The sequence below is a fragment of the Hyla sarda genome, chromosome 2 (genome assembly GCF_029499605.1).
Source record: "Hyla sarda isolate aHylSar1 chromosome 2, aHylSar1.hap1, whole genome shotgun sequence".
NCBI lineage: Eukaryota > Metazoa > Chordata > Amphibia > Anura > Hylidae > Hyla > Hyla sarda.
Genome location: NC_079190.1, coordinates 288,083,364 through 288,106,195, shown reverse-complemented (window position 1 = coordinate 288,106,195; position 22,832 = coordinate 288,083,364). Strand labels below are relative to the sequence as shown.

At 44.3% G+C, this 22,832-nt stretch overlaps 1 protein-coding gene across 1 annotated transcript in view; it reads right to left on the bottom strand.

The window, feature by feature from the left end:
* WASF2 (WASP family member 2) overlaps nt 1–15,022 on the bottom strand; it is a 54,801-nt gene extending 39,779 nt beyond the window's left edge. The window contains exon 1 of the mRNA XM_056557386.1: nt 14,881–15,022. The gene's annotated coding sequence lies outside the window, so the exon portion shown is untranslated. The remainder of the gene's footprint in view (nt 1–14,880) is intronic.
* Between the last annotated feature and the right edge of the window lie 7,810 nt (nt 15,023–22,832).

Here is a 22,832-nt window from a genome sequence, read left to right as displayed (position 1 = left end):
GGTATTACAAGATACTGCAACTACCGATGATTTTGCTTTATATATATGAATTCAGGTAGAAAACAGACATTGTGCACATCTACAATCTTGCACAAGCCGTGGCACCGTGTCTGTGGGGGGGCGCGGCCCATAGACTGGTTTGAGTGGCATTGGGGCCGCTCTGCCAGTGGGTCCCCCCCACCCGTGGGCACTGGTGCCGCGGTGGTGGTGGTCGCCGCTCGGTGCTACGCCATTTTATGCTAGGGACGTTAGGGACCCACTCTAAATAGGTGGCCTTGACATGGCGAGTGGGCTTGTACTTTTTGATCAAAAATGTATACTAACAACCTGTTAGTTTTTGATATTATGCTGAGAAGCAATTAGATCATTATACAAAGATTGTAGATGTGCGACCATGCCCGTTTTTTCTACCTGAATTCAATATATATAATTTTTTTTTATTATTATTTTTTTTAAAAGGCTGGATAAACCCTTAATTTTTTTTTCCATTTGTTTCAAGTGTAGCACTAGAAAAAGAATGTGCAAAATGTTAACAGCTGTCTTATATGACTGATGAAAAGCCCCTCTCCAAAATACTTCCTTGAGCATGTCAAGAGCAAATATCTTCCTTACCTTGCTCCAGTGTCAAAGGTCTGTGCAGCTGAGAGAACAGTGAATACGTGACTGCTCCTGACAAGTCAGTATAGGGGACTTGTACAGATGTTAACTCAAGGACACAAGTACATCTGTAAACTACACTATAAATGTAGAAAGAATTTTCAGCTGGTCTAACTATCCGAATCTGATCTAAAATGCACGGCCATTACTCCATAGACAAACCTTTTGCAATGAGGTGACACAAAAAACAACAAATAATGACATAAAGCAGTTGTGTAGTGAAATGAATATATTAACCAATAAGACCAGACTGTCTAATAAAACAAATAAACCTTTAACTCACCTTCCTCCCAGCCTCCGGTATCAGGGTGCTCGTCTGCGGCCAGTCTTGGCCAGAGCTGCAGACGGGACGTCACAGAGGTAGAGGTAGCCGGAGGGCTTACCTCTGTTCTCTGCTGTCCGTGGCTCTGTCATTGATAGAGCCTGGCTGGACTAGGCTCTATCAATGGAGCGCAGAGCACACAGATCAATGGAGTTCAATAGAACTCTATTGATCTGTATGAGGAATCTAATGATTCCTACTAAAAGTCTAATAAGGTGCATAAAAAAAAAAGTTTTAATAAAAGTTTAACCCCTTAAGGACCAAGCCCATTTTCACCTTAAGGACCAGAGCGTTTTTTGCACATCTGACCACTGTCACTTTAAGCATTAATAACTCTGGGATGCTTTTAATAATGAATTTGATTCAGAGACTGTTTTTTCATGACATATTCTACTTTAACATAGCAGTAAAATTTTGACGATACTTGCATCATTTCTTGGTGAAAAATGCAAAAATTTCATAAAAAATTTGAAAATTTAGCAATTTTCGAACTTTGAAACTCTCTGCTTGTAAGGAACATAGACATACCAAATAAATTATATACTGATTCACATATACAACATGTCTACTTTATATTTGCATCATAAAGTTGACATGTTTTTACTTTTGGAAGACATCAGAGGGCTTCAAAGTTCAGCAGCAATTTTCTAATTTTTCACAAAATTTTCTAAATCTGAATTTTTCAGGGACCAGTTCAGGTTTGAAGTGGATTTGAAGGGCCTTCTTAATACCACACAAATGACCCCATTATAAAAACTGCACCCCTCAACGTATTCAAAATGACATTCAGTAAGTGTGTTAACCCTTTAGGTGTTTCACAGGAATAGTAGGAAAGTGAAGGAGAAAATTCAAAATCTGCATTTTTTACACTCGCATGTTCTTGTAGACCCAGTTTTTGTATTTTTATAAGGGGTAAAAGGAGAGAAATCCCTCCAAAATTTGTAACCCAATTTCTCTCGAGTAAGGAAATACCTCGTATGTGTATGTAAAGTGTTCGATCGGCGCAGTAAAGGGCTCAGAAGGGAAGGAGCGACAATGGGATTTTGGAGAGTGAATTTTTCTGAAATGGTTTTTGGCGGGCATATCACATTTAGGAAGCCCCTATGGTGCCAGAGCAGCAAAAAAAATCCACGTGGCATAGTATTATGGAAACTACACCCCTCAAGGAAGGTAACAAGGGGTACAGTGAGCCTTAACACCCCACAGGTTTTTGACGACTTATCGTTAAAGTCGGATGTGTAAATTATTATTTTTTTTTTTTTCACTAAAATGCTGGTTTTCCCCCAAATTTTACATTTTTACAAGGGGTAATAGGAGAAAAAGCCTGAGTATGAAAATACCCCATATGTGGCCCTAAACTGTTACCTTGAAATACGACAGGGCTCTGAAGTGAGAGAGCGCCATGTGCATTTGAGGACTAAATAAGGGATTTGCATAAGGACTGAACCGGATGCAAGAATGACACTTGCCTCCGATACCAAAAATACCCTATGGCAGTGTTTACCAAACAGGGTGCCTCCAGCTGTTGCAAAACTTCCAGCATGCCTGGAAAGTCAATCGCTGTCCTGCAATACTGGGAGTTGTCTTGCAACAGCTGGAGGCTCCATTTTGAAAACAGTGTCATATGAGAAATTTTTTATTTGGGGGGGGGGGGGGGGGGGGCGTGTAGGGGTATGTGTGTATGTAGTGTTTTACTTTTTATTTTGTGTAATGTAGTATAGTGTTGTGTTTTTAGGGTACATTCACATGGTCGGGGTCTACAGCGAGCTTCCCGCTGGGAGTTTGAGATGCGGCGGAAAACTTGCTGCATCTCAAACTTGTAGCAAGAAGCTCGCTGTAGACCCCTGCCGTGTGAATGTACCCTGTACATTCACATGGGGGGGAGGGGCACAAACCTCCAGCTGTTGCAAAACTACCACTACCAGCATGTCCTTTGGCTGTCCGTGCATGCTGGGGGTTGTAGTTATGCAACAGCTGGAGGCACACTGGTTGCAAAACACTGAGTTTGTTACTTAACTCAGTGTTTCCCAAAAAGGGTGCCTCCAGCTGTTGAAAAACTACAACTCCCTGCATGGCCAGACCGCCGAAAGACATGTTGGGAGTTAGTTTTGCAATATCTGGAGGGTCACAGTTTGGTGACCACTGTGCAGTGGTGTCCAAGCTGTAGCCCTCCAAATGTTGCAAAACTTCAACTCCAAGCATGCCCAGACTGTCCAGGCATGCTTGGAGTTGTAGTTCTGTAACATGTGGCCCTTCAGATGTTGCAGAACTACAACATCTGTAAGAGCACAGTTTGGACACCACTGCACAGTGGTCTCCAAACTGTGGGCCTCCAGATGTTGCAAAACTACAACTCCCAGCATGGCCAGAAAGCCTTTGGCTGTCTGGGCTTGCTGGGAGTTGTAGTTTGGCAATTCCTGGAACGCAGCAGTGAAGATCACTTACCGCTGATCTTCACTGCTGCGTCCGCCGCTGCCGCGCTGTCGGTCCGGATACCGCCGCGGGTCCCGACACGATCGCTGGTCCCGGGACATGATCGCTGGTCCCGGGACCATCCGCCATCTTCCCCCCGCTCTCCCCCGACATCCAGGGGCGGGGCAACGCGGGGATTTCACCTATAACCTCCCGCCCCCCTCCTGCCATTGGTCGCTAGTCCTAACGACCAATGGCAAGGGTTTAGGAGCGAGGTGGCAGCTGCCACCTCGCTCCTATCACTCAGGATGGATCGGAGCGGTCTCTGACTGCTCCGATCATCCCTATTTTCCGGGCGACCGGGTCACCAGAGACCCGATCAGCCCGGAACCCCGCAAGTCATTGTCATTAGTCAGTGACTAACTGACTGACTAATGACAACGATCTGCAGCAGGGGACCAGTCTGATTGGTCCCCTGCTGCATAGTGTCATCGGTCAGCTGTCCAGGATAGCTGAGATGACGTTTCTATCACCATGCCAACGGACATGGTGATAGAAAATGTATTGGACGTGTATACACGTCTATTTGCGTTAAGTCACAGAAAAAATGGACGTGTTTACAGACCTACGTGGTTAAAAGACCTACATTAACCCCTTCCATTTTAAAAGTTCAAATCCCCCCTTTTCCTATATAAAAACATGTAAACATAATAATAAACATATTTAGTATCGCTGAGCGCGTAATTGTACGAACTATTAAAATATAACATTATGTATCCCGTACGGTAAATGTAAAAAAATACCAAAACCACAGAATTGCAATTTTTATTATATACCAGAAATAAAAAAGTTAAAAAGCGATTAAAAAGTCAGATCAATACCAAAATGGTACCGATACAACAAACATATTATGGCGCAAAAAATGAGCCTTCATACAGCCTGGTATGCGAAAAAAATAAATAAATAAAAAAAAAGCTACAGGGGTCAAAAATGGCAATAATATTTTTTTTTTTTTTAAAGTTCAGAATTTTTTTTAATTAGTAAAACATGACGGAAACTATACAAATCTTGTATTACTGTAATCAGGCCGGCCTAAAGTATCAAAATAACATGTTAGCTCAACCAAAAGGTAAATGGCGCATAAAAGAAAACCACCAAATTTGCAAAATTATCTTTCACTATTTCAATTTCACTTCACTGATTATATATATTTGGTTCAGAGAATATGTTATTGAAAAATTTAAAGGTATCATTATAGTAGGTAGTAGAGCTGGGCTGTATGACCAAAAATGTGTACCACAGTATTTTGGTAACTTATGGCGGTTAAATGGTATATAACTGTATTTCTCCCCCACCCCCCCAAATTTATTCCATCTTGTGCAAAAACATCATTTCCAGCGGGGCGCCGGACAAAAGAAATGCAGAGATGTTAACTATTTTGCGCGGCCTGCGCTTCTTCGGAGGGATCTAAATAAGCACAATCCGCACGTAATATCTATCATCTCTGCACTTTGCTTGTCCGGTGCCCTGCTGGAAACAATGTTTTTGCACAAAATGGAATAAAGATGAGCTGAAAACCTGATCTACAAGAGAGTGCCTCCTTTAACTTCTATACTGGATTGTGTACACTCACTGTGTTACAGGGATTGAGCACCTAAAGGATCAGGTGTGGTCTCCTGTGAAAGTCTTGCTGCTGTTGTGAAAGCTGAGAACGACAATGTCTTTATAAGACACTTTGTTATTTACTTGCTGTTAAAATTCTCAACCTTTATACAGTAGGTTTTTAACGTGATTGAAAAAAAAAAAAAACGTCCACTAGGTGGCTCTGTTCTGTTCCCTGCCGTAAGTCAATTAGTTTGGTCTCCTCCTGGCCTGGATGGAGACCAAACTCATGAAGTGTGTGTGTGTGTGGCATGGCAAGGCACAGCTCTCACAGGCTTCAGTGATGTCACCCCTGCTGGGGAACGCCCACTTTCTACTGCAGGGAGTTCACACAATGTGAGCAAGGGGAATAGTATGATATAGAGCTTTTAACCCCTTAAGGACCGGGGTTTTTTCCGTTTTTGCATTTTCGTTTTTTGCTCCTTGCCTTTAAAAAATCATAACTCTTTCAAATTTGCACCTAAAAATCCATATGATGGCTTATTTTTTGCGCCACCAATTCTACTTTGTAATGACATCAGTCATTTTGCCCAAAAATCTACGGTGAAGCGGGAAAAAAAATCATTGTGCGACAAAATTGAAAAAAAAAAAACGCTGTTTTGTAACTTTTGGGGGCTTCCGTTTCTACATAGTACATTTGTCGGTAAAAATGACACCTGATATTTATTCTGTAGGTCCATACGATTAAAATGATACCCTACTTATATAGGTTTGATTTTGTCGGACTTCTGGAAAAAATCATAACTACATGAAGGAAAATTAATACGTTTAAAATTGTCATCTTCTGACCCCTATAACTTTTTTATTTTTCCGTATATGGGGCAGTATGAGGGCTCATTTTTTTGCGCCGTGATCTGAAGTTTTTAACGGTACCATTTTTGCATTGATATGACTTATTGATCGCTTTTTATTCATTTTTAAATTATATAAAAAGTGACCAAAAATGCACTATTTTGGACTTTTGAAATTTTTTGCGCGCACGCCATTGACCGAGCGGTTTAATTAATGATATATTTTTATAATTCGGACATTTCCGCACGCGGTGATACCATATATGTTTATTTTTATTTTTATTTACACTGTTTTTTTTATTATTGGAAAAGGGGGGTGATTCAAACTTTTAATAGGGGAGGAGTTAAATGATCTTTATTCACTTTTTTTTTGCAGTGTTATAGGTCCCATAGGGACCTATAACACTGCACACACTGATCTTCTATGTTGATCACTGGTTTCTCATAAGAAACCAGTGATCAACGATTCTGCCGCATGACTGCTCAGGCCTGGATCTCAGGCACTGAGCAGTCATTCGGCGATCGGACAGCGAGGAGGCAGGAAGGGGCCCTCCCGCTGTCCTGTCAGCTGTTCAGGATGCCGCGATTAGCCGCGGCTATCCCGAACAGCCCGACTGAGCTAGCCGGGAACTTTCACTTTTAGCCGCGCGGCTCAGCTCTGAGCGCGCGGCTAAAGGGTTAATAGCGCGCGGCGCCGCGATCGGTGCTGCGCGCTATTAGAGGCGGGTCCCGGCTTCACTATGACGCCGGGCCCGCCATGATATGACGCTGGGTTACTGTGTACAGAAGAGCAGGGCCAAAGACGTACCGGTACGTCCTTGGTCCTTAAGGGGTTAAAGCTTGGAAGAAAATTTTTAAGGGCAGGAGGGGTGTTAGGAGCAGCTAGGGAACATAATATGAATTAGTTTACAAAATATGGTTATATGGTTTGATGACAGGTACTCTAAGGGTCTATTCACACGGCAGAGGTATTCCGCTCATCCGCTCCAATTCTGCATGTGTGGATTGTGTGTGGAATTGGTGCGGAATCCAAGCGGAAATTCTGCAAAAGTGTGAATGGGAGTGTGGACTCCTACAGAGGTGTATTGGCCTTTCATTTGAGGAAGAATTCCTCAAGCGGAATTCCGCTTGAGGAAATTCCGCCGTGTGATTAGACCCTAAGGCTAGGTTCACACTGTGGAATTTCTGGGCAGAATTTCTGCTGGAGATTGAGCCGGCGGCACTAGGACCGTGCGGACTACATTGCCGTCCCCATAGATGGCAATACATTTCTGAGCAGATCTCCCAAAAGATCCACCCAGAAATGCATTGCAGTCTATGGGTCCTAGCGCCACCGGCTTGACCTCCGGCAGAAATTCTGCCCAGAAATTCTGCTGTGTGAACCTAGCCTAAGTGTGGTTTTTGATGTGGATTTGATGTGAATTTGCTGAAGATTTTACCTTCCCCACAGACATTAATTGACATGCAGCAGATTTTAAAACCTGTAACCCTAAAGAGTTCTATGACACTGGGAGGGAAAATGGCTAATTGGACCCACGTTTGTTACCAAGGTTTAGACATTAATGGCTGTGTGTTGAGTTAAGACTGTGCACTCACTACTTTATATTTAGCTTTAGAGTTGTCACAGGAAAAGTTTTAATAAAATATTTACAAACATTTTAGAGGATGCATATTATATATATATATATATATATATATATATATATATATATACATACATACATACACACACACACACACACACACACACACACACACACACACGCACAAACATACACACACAGATGGTTTAATTTACATGTCCCACAAGTTTAGCTATGGTAGTTGAGAAGGGAATACCCCTTAAAGGGGTACTCCGGCGCTTAGACATCTTATCCCCTATCCATAGGATAGGGGATAAGATGCCTGATCGAGGGGGTCCCTCCGCTGGGCACCCCCGTGATCTTGCACGCAGCACCCCAGTTAAAATCAGCCCCGGAGCATGTTCGCTCCGGGTCTGATTACCGGCGACCACGGGGCAGGCGGGGTGTGACGTCACGCTCCGCCCCTCATGCAAGCGTGACGGGAGGGGGCGTGGCAGCTGTCCTTTGGATAGGGGATAAGATGTCTAAACGCCAGAGTACCCCTATAAGGGTAGGGTCACACGGGCTGTATTTTGCTGCATATTTTCTGAAGCTGATTTTTCTACCCATTGACTTTAATTGGGAAGAAAATACACTGCAGCAAATACACAGCAAAATACAGCCCGTGTGGCCCTATCCTTAAAAGGTTCTCATGGGCTCCCAATAATGAGCGCCCATCGGTGCCTTTACAAGGCTTAAATCAATCAAGCTGGGCTTCACGATCACTGGATCATTCATGTGGCCATAAACTTTATCATTGTCAACTGCATATCTTGATTTTATTGCCTGCACAAAAGATCCAATAAGGCAACGAACAAGCGGTTTCTCGGCTTGTCATTGGCAGATTCATGACAAGCGCTTTTAGGTGCCAGGTACATGAAAGAACTACTGAAGCACGATGCTCTTTGATGTCCTCTCAACAAGTGTAAGTAACGTGCCCCATTCCTAAAGTGTCATACGTAGAGGCCAAAACCAGGCCATATCAAACGGGTGCAATTTTCAACTAGGTTGTTAACTTTCCGGCTACACTCCGTGTTAATGGCTACAAAATTCTGTGAGTAAAACTTACATTTTTAGCATGCTCGTGTGGCTTCACCCTGACACATTTAGTATCAGTGTCATTGGAGGAGAATTCATCAAACTGTTTACCCTGTTTGTTTTTTTTTGTCTAAATTTGTCTAAAATTGTAATAGCCAGTTTCCATGCGACTGTTTGCTGAGCATTTCAGAATCATAACCACGTTGTGGACTGCTTTGGAAGTGTTTTTTTGCAAAGGTTAGTGATTTATCAAGTGTGGCTTTTTACAAAAACTTATAAATTTGTCGCACTTTACCTCGTATACACACAAACTCAGTCTAACTCCAACCAGCCCTAAAATAGCATTAAACTGTGAGCATGATTTGGCCATGCAACAAATTTATCAAGTGCTGTGCAACATTTGATGAATTTGTCCCACGCACGTCAAATTTACCGCAACATTTGTGCTCTAAACCTGCACGGAGAGTAGACCATAAATTATGAATTCCCCTTATGTTTAATTTTGATGTATAGCAAAGTGTACTAAACTACCCTATGGTATACAGCAGGAAAACAAAATGTTGCAATTTTTTTTGCATTAATATTTAATGTAGGTCAATAGGAAACTGATCAGTCCCTATAGCATACAGCACAATCTGCATTTAGCATCTGTTTACATATACTTTCTTTTAAATCCCTTTTAAAAGTATAAGATGTATTAATTAGATGCACACACAATTCAGTGCAAACCAAGCCATTTACTGTACACACTGTATATGTTGCACATTTTGCTGTGGAAAACGGCCGATTTGAAAAGAATAGTTTTTCTTTTTCATTTGTTTAAAGTTACATATCTCCATTTGCAACAGCAAAACTAAAATAAATCTAGATAATTTAGCAGGGATTTGCTACTGCTAATATACATGAAGTTACACTACGGATGTTCCGCAAGAAAATATGCAGCCTAATCTTTCTGTGTGAAGATAGCCTTAAAAGGTTTCCAAACACAGTAGATTGTCTTTCTGTTCACACATAATTTGAAGCTAAATTTCCATGTGGAGGGGAAGTCTTCCAGGACTCCTTGTGGAATGGAAACCCTTATTGATGTCAGAGGAAGTTCCTGATAAGGATTATTTTCAGTAATGAAATTCTGCCATGTGAATCCAGCCTAAGGCTATGTTCACACGGTGGAATTTCCATGCCTCTACTCAGACTCCGTTCTTCTAAGCTGGCAGCGGATTTTCTTCAATTTTGCAAATTCCGAGCAGAATGTGCACAAATTTGTGCTTCTTTATGCAGAATTTCTTGCGCTCTACACACAGATTTTGGACGGAATTCGGAGTCCCATTGACTTTAACAGGATTCTGCAGTGGAATTCCGCAAAAAGAATTGACATATTAATTATTTTTGAGGAATCCAGAATGCAGAATTTCTGCATTGGAAAATCTGGCGTGTGAACGGGACAGCAGAAACTTCATACACAACAATGTTAACTTCATGTAGAATTCCGCACAGAATCAGTCAATGCCGTGCAGACTGAATTGCTGTACTAGAGTCTCTGCTCCTCCGCGGGTGTTTGGGCTGATGTCTGTATACTAACATTTCCTCTTTGGGCCGAATGAGGTTGAACATGGATTCAGTGCAGATTCATATTACCAGCGGTGACCGTTTTTGACAGCATTGTTTATTGTCTGTATCATCTTTTGCATGTACCCCTGTACGTTTATATCAGGGTTCTGTCACTGTCACACAATTATTATTGCCCAGTTGGTCTGCACTGTAGCAAAGTACAGTAGAATCTCCCAATAGCGGACCCGAACAGGGAATAAAAAGTCCACTATCGAGAGATGTCCCCTATTGGGGAAAAAAAGCTCAAATCTTTCTAAATGATGGAATACTGTACTGTACTTGTATAAAAGTTAAACCGTAAGAATGTGGGACTTATAAATACTAAAACCCAAACATTATTTTAAAATAGGTACATAACTTTATTGAAGAGTGCTGGTGTATAGCGGTAGAAGAATCACAGGAGCGATGTGCAAGTAGTGCTGGGTGGAATACCGATTTATACCGAAATATTTTTCCTGCACAATATACATTTTTTTCCTACACCGCAATACCGGTTGGGTCCCTCGAATGAATGAATTATCAGCCACAGCGGCAACTAATTATATATGACCCGCGAGCGCTGTTCTGCTTCTCTCTGCCCCCCCCCACCCCCTCCCAATGAATTATCAGCCCAGCGCTGCGCTGTCCCCCACATCGGGGAACTAATCATATGTCACCCGCAAGCGCTGATTCTCCCCCCCAAATAATTATCAGCCGCTGCGCTGTACTGTACTATCCTGAGCCTGGGCTTCAGAAATAAACAAAATAAACTTTAACTCACCTTCCTACATTCCCCCGGTACCAGCCTCACGGTCCCTCCGCTGCTCTTGCTGCTTCCTGGGTATGGGAACATCACAGAGCTTTCAGCCTATCAATGTCCCGCCTCTGCCGGTGATAGGCTGAGCGCACTGTCACCAGCCGAGACGGGACATCACTGCGGCCGGTGACAGGGACACTGTCACCGGCCGAGGCGGGACATTACTGCGGCCGGTGATAGGATGACGGCTCTGAGCAGGATCTGGATAATGATATGGGGGGCAAGGGGGATCTGTATGATGGGGGATGAGGGGGGTCTGGAGGTTGACAGGAGGGATGGGGGGGTTTGGATGAGGACAGTGGGAGTCGGGATGATGACAGAGGAAGGCGAGATGATGACGGGGGGGGGGGGGGGGGAAATGATGTCGGGGGGATAATGCATTTCCCATCCTTGGCTTATACTCGAGTCAATAGGTTTTCCTGGGTTTTTGGGGTGAAATTAGAGGCCTCGGCTTATATTCGGAACGGATAATACTCGAGTATATATGGTATAGGTGAGGACCTGTAAATTACTAGGGGGAGGCACATCGTACCTATCCGCAGTGGATTTAAAATGTTAATTTAAAGTGTTCCTCCAATATAGGAATTGCTGAATGAATAAAAACAAAGTCTTACGCATAGTGAAATGTGGCAAACCCTTTCTCTCCGCTCATCCATGCAATTATTGGTACCTGCAGTTTCAGTGCGTTATACATTCGGTAATGCTTCAAGTTGTATAAAGTGCAGGAAAATGTCAGTTTCAATGTGTGAGAGGTAACGGTAGAACGCCCCGGAAGGCAGCGTCTCAACCGTAACTGTCCCAATTCGCGGTTAGCCCGATGGTTGTTGGCTGCAAGGCTAACCGCGAACCAGGACAGTTACAGTACAAATATATAAGTCCCATATAGCGCTTACTGTTTAACTTTTATACATATACTATTGTTGTATGGTATACGGGAATCCATACCTTCAGTATAGCAGCTTTGTTGGGCACGCCACATATGCTATCACATCCTTTTTAGTGCTATTGTTATATTGTATATTTACTGTACTGTACTCACTCCAGAGTGTAATCTATATGTATAAAACTCAACGTGTGTATGTGTGTGTATGTTCCAGCATCGTGTCCAAACGGCTAAAGATATTAACATGAAACTTGGCACACATGTTACATATATGTCAACAACAAACATAGGATAGGTGATTTAACCCTTACTCACCCCCATTTGCCAGGGGCGGGGTTTATGTTTAAAGTCCTATACAAGTCAATGGGAAATATATATTACTGCATAACTTCAAAACGGCTGGAGATATTTCGATAATACTTGGTCACATGTTACTGATATGTCCACTTAAAATATAGGATAGTTAATTTAACCCTTAACTACCCCCATTTGTGAGGGTTGGGGGTTTTGTTTAAAGTTCCATGCAAATCAATGGGAAATGTATGTTCCCACAACTTCTGTACGGCTGGAGATATTTCAATACCTGGTACACATATTACAGGTCGGGATAGGAGGACGGGGACGAGAGGTCAAGATAGGAGGACGGGGACGAGAGGTCAAGATAGGAGGACGGGGACGAGAGGTCAAGATAGGAGGACGGGGACGAGAGGTCAAGATAGGAGGACGGGGACGAGAGGTCAAGATAGGAGGACGGGGACAGGGGGTCGGGATATGAAGTCAAAAGCTTCCTCCTTTGTTTATTTTCCTCCCCAACAAGGATTAGGAAGGAAAAACCGGGCAACGCCGGGTATTCAGCTAATATATATATATATATAAAACTCAACGTGTGTGTGTGCGTGTATGTATGTATGTGTGTATGTTCCAGCATCACGTCCAAACTGCTAAAGATATTAAAAATGAAACTTGGCACACATGTTACTTATATGTCACCAACAAACATAGGATAGGTCATTTAACCCTTACTCACCCCCATTTGCCAGGGGCAGGGTTTATGTTTAAAATCCCTATACAAGTCTATGGGAAATATATGTTCCTGCATAACTTCCAAACGGCTGGATATATTTCGATAATACTTGGTCACATGTTACTTATATGTCCACTTAAAATATAGGACAGTTAATTTAACCCTTAACTACCCCCATCTGTGAGGGTCGGGGTTTTTATTTAAAGTCCCATGCAAATCAATGGGAAATGTATGTTCCCACATAACTTCTGTACGGCTGAAGATATTTCAATACCTGGTACATATATTACGGGTCGGGATATGAGGACGGGATGGGAAGTCAGCATAGGACGTCGGGATATGGGCTTTGGATAAGACAAGAATATATGAGGACTGGATATGAAGTCAAAAGCTTCCTCCTTTGTTTATTTTCCTCCACCACAGGGATTAGGAAGGAAAAACCGGGCAACGCCGGGTACTCAGCTAGTTACCTATAAAACATGATTAAAAGCAGTATTACTGAATAATTTCCCCCCTGGGCTACATCATTTCCCCTTGATCCAATGTGTCATTTCATTCCCCCTTTATTTTCCTCTGTGTAAATCCATCATCTCCCTCTTAATAAAGTGGCACAGGGGGAATGAAATGGCACGGGGAGATAAAGCAGGAATGAAATGGCAAGGGAGGGGGGGAGAGAAATGGCACAGAGGGGTGGGAATACCTTACTTTGGAATTGGTTGTACCCCCTGACAGAGGCCCTGTGTACAAGGTAGGATAGGCACACAAACCTGGTTGTCCCCTAATGGGAGTGTTTTGTCCCCTTTCGTGTGTGTCCGCAACCGTTATTGGGAGTGTCGCCTTTTCGGAGGGTGCAACTACATTAAGTCTTATGGGACGAAGCCGGGGAATTAAAAAATGTCCGCTATTGGGAGGTGTCCGTTATTGGGAGGTGTCCCCTATTTTGTGGTGCCCACTGCAGATAGAATCTCTGCCAATAATATACGCAGGCAGAGATTATATAGTGTGAATGGGCCCTAAAGCAACAGAGCATCCATGAACTAGGAAGTTGCTGGGGACAGAGTAAAATAGCACAGGACTTCCTTTCCGTTCAGCGGTGACTTTCATTCACAAGGTAACAATCAGAGACGTGAAAGAATCTGATTTACAGAAGAATATGAAACAAAAATGGATGAAGGAACTGAAACTCATGGTGTGCATAAGATCAGGACTGGGAGGAAGTGGCCTATGGGCAATGTGCACCCTGCCTTAGCATTTGATATATTGGGAAGTATGTTGGGCTTTTGTTTTCCTTTTTGTTTATTTGGGGCACAATGGGGATGATGTATGTCACTGCAGAAGATCACAGCCTCTTCTCCATGGCATAGCTTAGCACCTGCTCACTGACAGCTGGAAATCACTGGGGGTCCGACCACTTAGATAAGTTGTTTTTCACTGGATAACCCCTTTAAATCTGACACAGATAACAGATGCTCTGAACACAGCCTCTGATGGTAGTGTGAACAAAGCCTTAGGTGAATGTGAGCAGTACTGCAGTCAAGAAAAAGTAAACTCGGTGCAATCTCACCAGAAATAAGCACCAACAAAGATACAGCATCTTAAAAGGGGTTATACGGGTCTATAAAAAAACAAAAGTGCCACCACACCTTGTCAGGTTGTATGTGGTATTGCAACGGAACTGAACTGCAATACCACACACAACCTGAGGACAAGAGTGGTGCTGTTTGTGTTAGAATGCGGCCGTTTCTCTATTCCTGGAAACCCCCTGATAACACAAAGGTAGGGGCTGTCAGCTATGTAATGGCACTGGCTGACACTCCACTGAATTCCCTGCTGCCACTATAGAACCCAACAATACAGCAGGGGACCTCATACAGCCACAGGTCACTCTCTGCCCCAGAACAGTTCTCTGCCTTCTGCCAACACATAGACCCATGCTGACAAGTTATGGCTGCTCACCCTTATTGTTACAAAAGTTGCGACAGGTCACATATTACTTAGTCTTAACACTTCAGTAGTAAATAACTTTTCCACCTTAGGTAAAACTATGTAAACAGTCACCCCTCACCTTAACCCCGGGGTCTCCGCTCCTTACACCGGGGAACCACCAACAAGACCAGCTAGGACACCGCCCCACCAGAACCCTCCCCAGGAGCACTGCCATTGGCTACGGTACTTCTGCCCGTGCTGCTGATTGGCTGCGCTCGCTCGGTCCCGGCTGCTGATTGGTTTAGAATGCTTCCGTCATGCTCCTGATAGGCCTCTTGTTGCTTCCTTCCTGACGCAGATTGGCTTGCTGATACTGTACTGGGTAGGAATTACAGTTGTCTTGTAGCGTCTTGTGCCAAAAATGTGTGTGCGCGCGAGAGAGACCATTTTATCGAAGACCGGTATGTTATTGAGCCCTGTGAGAACCCTGACAAAATGGCTTCTACCAGGGAGAGGGCTGTGACGTGACGCGAGGTATCACATCCTTACCTCTGACGTATTTGGGTGGTCCGGGGCTATAGAGCTATGCTTCCATACACAGATATATATTAATGAGGGACAGTTATATTTGTGAATGACACTTTATACACGCCCCTTGTTTTTCTGATCGATAAGGAGGTCCAGACGATGTAATGGCAGCCTAGAGGGTACATTCAAACAAGGAAATCCGACGGTAAAATGGATGGATGAAGGGGAGGGGATGTTACTACAGGCTAATTCCACCAAAGGTGTGGACATGTTCATTCTGTCCGGTATGTCAACTGCAGCGGAATCCCATTGACAATTGTGGAATTTCTGTAGTGTGAGCCTACCCTTACTTGTGGGTTTCCTTGCATCCACAGAATATATCCTACATGTGAACATGCTCTTAGGGTGTGGCCACATGAGTGATCAATGGCCACACACGTTTGCCAGCCACTGATTGACACGTTTTGGCTGCATTTATGTTGTCTAACCTTGAAGCCCCATCCACGTGATGTCCGTATATTCCGCAGGCTCTGGCAGAACAAGCCGGTGCTAGGATTCTGCAGAAAAAGCTCATTGTTTATCCGAGTCTGGAATTAAAATTTCCACAGCAGGGGGGACATGTATCATTGCCTTTAGACTACTTTTCACGTCTACAAATTTTGCGCAAGTGCGCTTTTTTATTTATTTATTTTTGCATTTGTGCTGCATTTTTTTTTTTTTTTTGGTGGATGATTTTCTAAAGTTGTCACCTGTTTTGTGTACCATACACCACTTTATACAGTGGACTGGTATGTATCATTTGGGGTGGAAATTTTTTTCTTTTTGCACAATTTCACATTTTTTTGCAAAAAACCTACGAGTGGTAGCAAGGAATTGCTGGACGATGCAGGAGCCTGGCCTCAGCACTGCAATACTACAACTACTCCCATCATTGGACAGAATCTGCCCCATGATGGGAGTAGTTGTAGTGCCGCAGTGCTGAGGGACTCTATTGGGACTGTTAGGACTACTACTCCCTTCATGGACAGACTCTGTCCATGATGGAAGTTATAGTCAAGGGCCGAGGTGCAGATCGCAGCAGGTCATTCACCAGAGACCCACTGCAATCCGCATTTACTAACTTAAAAAGCCAGCGGCACATGCAGCTTTACTGCGCTCCCCGCGGGCTCCTGTATACAGCTGTCATAATTCCTAATCCCTGCCGGAACACGGGAGCTCTGATTGGTGGCGGCGGGGATTATGAATTATGACAGCTGTATACAGGAGCCGATGGCAGCACAGTGAAGCTGACGGCTTTTTAAGTTAATAAATGTGGGTCTCTGGAGAATGACCTGCTATGATCTGCACCTCAGCCCCTGGACTATAACTCCCATAATGGACGGAGACTGTCCATGATGGGAGTAGTAGTCCAAGGGACAGATCGCACTGGGTCTCACTCCTAAAACCCCCTGCAACTTTTACTAATCCGCCCCCCTAGTGATGACATCACTAGGGGGTGGAGCTACTCAGTCCAGGCCTGAAGCCAGGGTGGTAAGTATGGCTCTGTTCTCTTTATGCGTTTTACATAATGGAAACAGAGCCTTTCTGGCAGTGTGTTCCCAAACAGGGAGACTCCTGCTGTTGTTTAACCTGATGGGGACGGAGGGTGTATGGATACGCCCTTGCGGCCCGGTACTTAACCCCTTAAGGACCAAGGACTTATGAGTATGTCCTTGGTCCCGCTCCCGTGATATAACGCGGGGTCCCACATTGACCCCGCATCATATCGCGGTGGGCCTGGTGTCATAGTGAAGCCAGGACCTGTCACTAATAGCGCACAGCACTGATCACGGTGCCGCACGCTATTAACCCTTTTGCCGCGCGCTCAAAGCTGAGCCACGCGGCTAAAAGTGAAAGTAAAAAGTGCCGGTTAGCTCAGGGAGCTGTTCGGGATCGCCGCGGTGAAATTGCGGCATCCCGAACAGCTGTACTACAGGAGGAAGGTCTCTTACCTTCCTTCCTGCAGTCCGATCGCCGATTGAATGCTTCAAGCCTGAGATCCAGGCTTGAGCAATCAATTGCCGAAAACCCTGATCAATGCATCCCTATGGAGATGCATCAATAAGTGGTAAAGATCAGTAAATGCAATGTTATAGCCCCCTATGGGGGCTATAATATTGCAAAAGAAAAGTGAAAAAAAAATCATTAACCCTTTGAATTATCCCTTCCCCTAATAAAAGTTTGAATCACCCGGCATTTCCAATAATAAAAAAAAAAAACAGTGTAAATAAAAACAAAAATAAACATATGTGGTATCACAGTGTGCGGAAATGTCCGAATTAAAAAAAATATACCGCTAATTAAAACCGCACGGTCAATGGCGTACGCGCAAAAAAATTCCAAAGTCAAAATAGCGTATTTTTGGTCACTTTTTATATCATGAAAAGATTAATAAAAAGCGATCAAAAAGTCAGATCAATGCAAAAATGGTAACGACAAAAACTTCAGATCACGGCGCAAAAAATGAACCCTCAAAGCGCCCTGAACATGGAATAAAAAAGTTATAGGGGTCAGAAGATGACAATTTTAAACGTATACATTTTCCTGCATGTAGTTATGATTTTTTTCTGAAGTAATACAAAATCAAACCGTATGGACCTAGAGAATAAAGATAAGGTGTCATTTTTACCAAAACATGTACTACGTAGAAACGGAAGCCCCCAAAAGTTACAAAATGGCTGTATTTTTTCAATTTTGTCACACAATGATTTTTTTCCCGTTTCGCCGTAGATTTTTGGGTAAAATCACTGATATCATTACAAAGTAGAATTGGTGGCACAAAAAATAAGCCATAATACAGATTTTTAGGTGCAAAATTTAAAGAGTTACGATTTTTTAAAGGTAAGGAGCAAAAACCAAAAAACGCCCGGTCCTTAAGGGGTTGAGGACGGAGGGCGTACCTGTACGCCCTCTGCATTTCCGGGATGACTGCTGATGTCTGCTGATGTCTATCAGCAGGCGTCCTGAGACCCCCCATGTCGGTGATCCGGTCCAGTCGGATCACTGGTGACCCGATCGCCCGGAAAATAAGAATGGCGTGGAGAAGGCTGCAGTAAAAATCGCGGTAAGTGATCTTCACTGTGGCTTTCTAAAAGCTGCAAAACTACAACTCCCAGCATGCCCAGACAGCAAAAGGCTGTCTGGGCATGCTGGGAGTTGTAGTTTTGCAACATCTGGAGGGTCACAGTTTGGAGAACACTGTGTAGTGGTCTTTAAACTGTGGTCCTCCAGATATTGTAAAAATACAACTTTCAGCATGCACTTACTGCCTAGGCATGCTGGGAGTTGTAGTTTTGCAGCATCTGAAGAGGCACAGTTTGGAGACCACTGTGTAGTGGTCTCCAAACTGTAGTCCTCCAGATGTTGCAAAACTACAATTGTCCTTGCCCACCCTGGTAACGTCAGGCTGTTGCTGCTTGGTTGGTAGCTGGCTGATACTGAAAATAGGGGGAACCCTATGCGTTTTTTTTTTTTTTTATAAATAAATTTAAAAAAGGGTGTGGTTCCCTCATTTATTCAGTATCAGCCGGATGCCAACCGAGCAGCAACAGCCTGACGTTACCAGGAGGGTGGGTGAGGACCATCGTTACTGGCCCTGCCCAGCCTAAATAACACCAGCCTGTTACCGCCTAGGCCCAGGAGCGCCATTTTTGACGCTTCGGGCCTGTTGGTACCGACTCTTCTCGGCACCCCTGTGGCGGTGGGTACTGGGGTAATAATTGGAGGTTAGCACTAGCTGTTTTGGGGGCTAACGCTAAGCCCCGGCTTGGTAATGGATTCTGTCTACTAGACGCCTTCCACTACTAAGCCTGAAAATTCAATTATAAAAGACACAACACATTGAAAAAAAATTTTTATTTAAAAAAAACATTCCCCCCCCCCAGCCCTCGTTAACCCTTTTATTGATATTTAAAAAAAAAAAAAAAAAAAAACTGTTCATCGTCGCAATCCACCAAATCTGACATAGTCCTCCACATTCACGTATCTAAATTTCAAGGAAAAAAAAAAGTTCAGTACATTTTTTTTGTTTCCACAAAAACGCAAGTAAAAAACACAAGAAAAACTGACAAAACACAGGAAAAAGCTGGGACAGTTTTTCTGGCGTTTTTTATGATGCATAAAAAACCTCAATGGAATCCGACCTCAAAGCAATAGAACAAAATCCCTGTGTCCACTTTTCCTGTGAGGTAGAGAAGAAGTGTACGGTAGAGCGAGGGGGGGCGTTTCTATATTTGCACTAGATTTATCAAAGGAGTGCACAGCCTTAGTAAATTCTGAGCAAGAGTGTACAATAGACAAGCAGTGTAAAGGGGTAGAACTGTGTCTACAATAGACAAATAATGATAAATTCCCCTCTATGTCCTTACACTCTGTAGACCGTGCGCTCTGCATCTGACCCACAGAGTGGTACCTGAAAGCAGTGAAAAAAATCACCACAGGGTTAAAAAATGATTGTTTCTACACACCATTAAAAATGCAAGATAAAGCTGTGACAGTTTTTCTGGCGTTTTTGCTGGTGGACAAAAAACATCAATGGAATCTGAGCCTCAAAGCAATAGAACAAAATCCCTGTGTCCACTTTTCCTGTGAGGTGTAGATCCGGTGTACAAATAGAACTGTCTTGCACAAGTATGGTAGATTTGGTGCAATTGCACCAAATTTAGACCAACCAAAATGATCTACAAAAAATGTCTACCTACACCAACATTAATACATGTCCCCCCAGATGTTTTGGCCCCAGAAATTCTACCAAGTACACGGTGCAGCAGAATCCCATTTAACAAATGCTGCAACAGAATTACCAAGCAGAATTTTTCTGCCGGATTGTGCTTGCAAGTTCTGTTGTGTGAATAAGGTCTTAACCCCTTAAGGACGCAGCCCTTTTTCCCAATTCTGACCACCGTCTCTTTACGAATTAATAACTCAAACGCTTTTACCGAATATTCTGATTCTGAGATTTTTTTTTTGGGACATATTCTACTTTATTTTGGTGGTAAATTTTCGGCGTTACTTGCATCCTTTTTTGGTGAAAAATCCCAAAATGTCATGAAAATTTAGAAAATTTAGCATTTTTCTAACTTTGAAGCTCTCTACTTGTAAGGAAAATGGATATTCCAAATTTTTATTTTTATTCACAAATACAATATATCCACTTTATGTTGGCATCATAAAATGGACATATTTTTACTTTTTGAAAAAATTAGAGGGCTTCAAAGTAGAGCAGCAATTTTCAAAAATGTCATTAAAAATTGCTAAATCTGAAGGGACAGATGTTAAAGAACTACAACTCCCAGCATGCCTGGGCAGTCTAGGCATGCTGAGAGTTGTAGTTTGGCAACATCTGGAGGGCTACCGTTTGGGCACCACTGTAACAGTGGTCTCCAAACTGTGACCCTCCAGATGTTGCAAAATTACAACTCCCAGCATGCCCAGACAGCCTTTGGCTGTCTGGGCATGCTGGGAGATGCAGTTTGGCCTTCCTAGTTGTTGCCACAGTAAAGATCACTTTACTTTCACTTTCATTCCCCCCCACCGTAGTCTCCAGCGACGATCAGGGGTCTCTACGCATCTTCTCCTCCAGGTACCGGCCTCCATCTTCTCCCCACATTCCCCTCGACATCCAGGGGTGTGCAGAACGGGGGGTTGCCATGGCTCTGCTCTGCCATTGGTCAGAATCACCGACATGGGGGGGTCTCAGGACCCCCCCCACCCCCCCGCGGCGATGTGCCGAGATGCCTGCTGAATGATTTCAGTAGGCATCCTGGTCCGGTCCCCAACAGGCTAGCGGCGGGGTCCGGAATTCCCACGGGCGTATGCATACGCCCCAGGTCCTTAAAGGAGTACTCTAGTGCAGAGTATTCCTGCTCTGTCCTGCCCGGGCTGCAAAATAAATGAAAATGAACCATCACTCACCTCCCTGGGTTCCCGCGGAGCGCCACTACAGCTGATCGGTCCTCCGGTCCATCTTCTTCATACTTCCGGGTGTAATGAAGCGTCACATGGCACTCAGCCTATCGCCGGCAGCCGCGATGTTCTGCCTCGGCCGGCGATAGGCTGAGCGCCATGTGACGCTTCGTTACACCCGGTTGGACTTCATTCCCTGGTTAGACTTGATGGACGTATGTCTTTTTTCAACCATACTAACTATGTAAGTATGAAGGAGATGGACCGGAGGACCAATGAGCTGTAGTGGCGCTTCGCGGGAACCCAGGGAGGTGAGTGTTCATTTTCATTTATTTTGCAGCCCGGGTAGGACGGAGCAGGAATACTCTGCACTAGAATACTCCTTTAAGGACTCGGGATGCAGGGCGTATGCATACGCCCGGTGTCCTTAAAAGGTTAAGGTCCATTCACACTATGGATTTCCCATGCTTGGACAATACAGTGCAGCAACCTCCAATTGGTCTCATTAGGATTCAATGTGTAGAAGGCACACTTCCAATAGGTATTAGCTCTGGTTTGTTTTACCGGCACCTGCTCCAGATGGAATCTCTTCTCAAAATATCTTGCGGCAGAAATTTCATAGTGTGATTGAGCCCTTGAAGTTCAATTTTATGCTGCAGCTATTATGAGGCAATGAAGCCCCATCTGTATGTGACTCCACAGTTTTACTGGAAAAAAATTGTGCTGTCATATATAAGTAATAGAGGTTAACCCCTTAACGACAATGGACGTAAATGTACATCATGGTGTGGTGCTACTTAACGCACCATGATGTACATTTACTCTCCCCCATGATCACGAGCACGGGACCGCAATCGCGCGGATGTCCTCCATTAACCCCTTAAGGACCAAGGGCGTACAGGTACGCCTTTGCTCCCTGGTACTTAAGGACCAAGGGCGTACCTGTACGCCCGTGGGAATTTCGGTCCCCGCCGCGCGCCGGGCGGGGATCGCGCCGGGGTGACTGCTGATATCTATCAGCAGGCACCCCGCGCAAATGCCCAGGGGGGTCATTAGACCCCCCCCATGTCGGCGATCGGCGCAAATCGCAAGTGAATTCACACTTGCGATTTGCGCCGATTCCGGGTCATGCGGGTCTATGGTGACCCGGTGACCCGGAATAGAAGGGGGATCGCGGGCGTCCTAGACACCCACGATCCCCCTGTAGCGATAGGAGTGAGATGGCAGGGTTGCCACCCCTCCTATCTCTGCTATTGGTGGTCTAGACGCGACCACCAATAGCAGATCGGGGGCCGAGTGGTTTACTTTCGGTTTCCCCGTCCTGCCCACCCACAATAGGCGGGGCAGGACGGGGAAACCGACAGGGACCGGCGCCGAAGATCCACTTACCCATCGGCGGCGGCAGCGGCGACGATCAGCGGCGGCAGCGGGCGACGATCGGCGGAAGAAGAGGACCGCGACGCAGCTCCCTTGATCCAACGGAAGCCGGTGAGTTACTTAGCAACATCTGGAGGGCTACAGTCTGAGACCACTATAGTGGTCTCTAAACTGTAACCCTCCAGATGTTGCAAAACTACAACTCCCAGCATGCCCAGAGAGCTGTTTAGGCTTGCTGGGAGT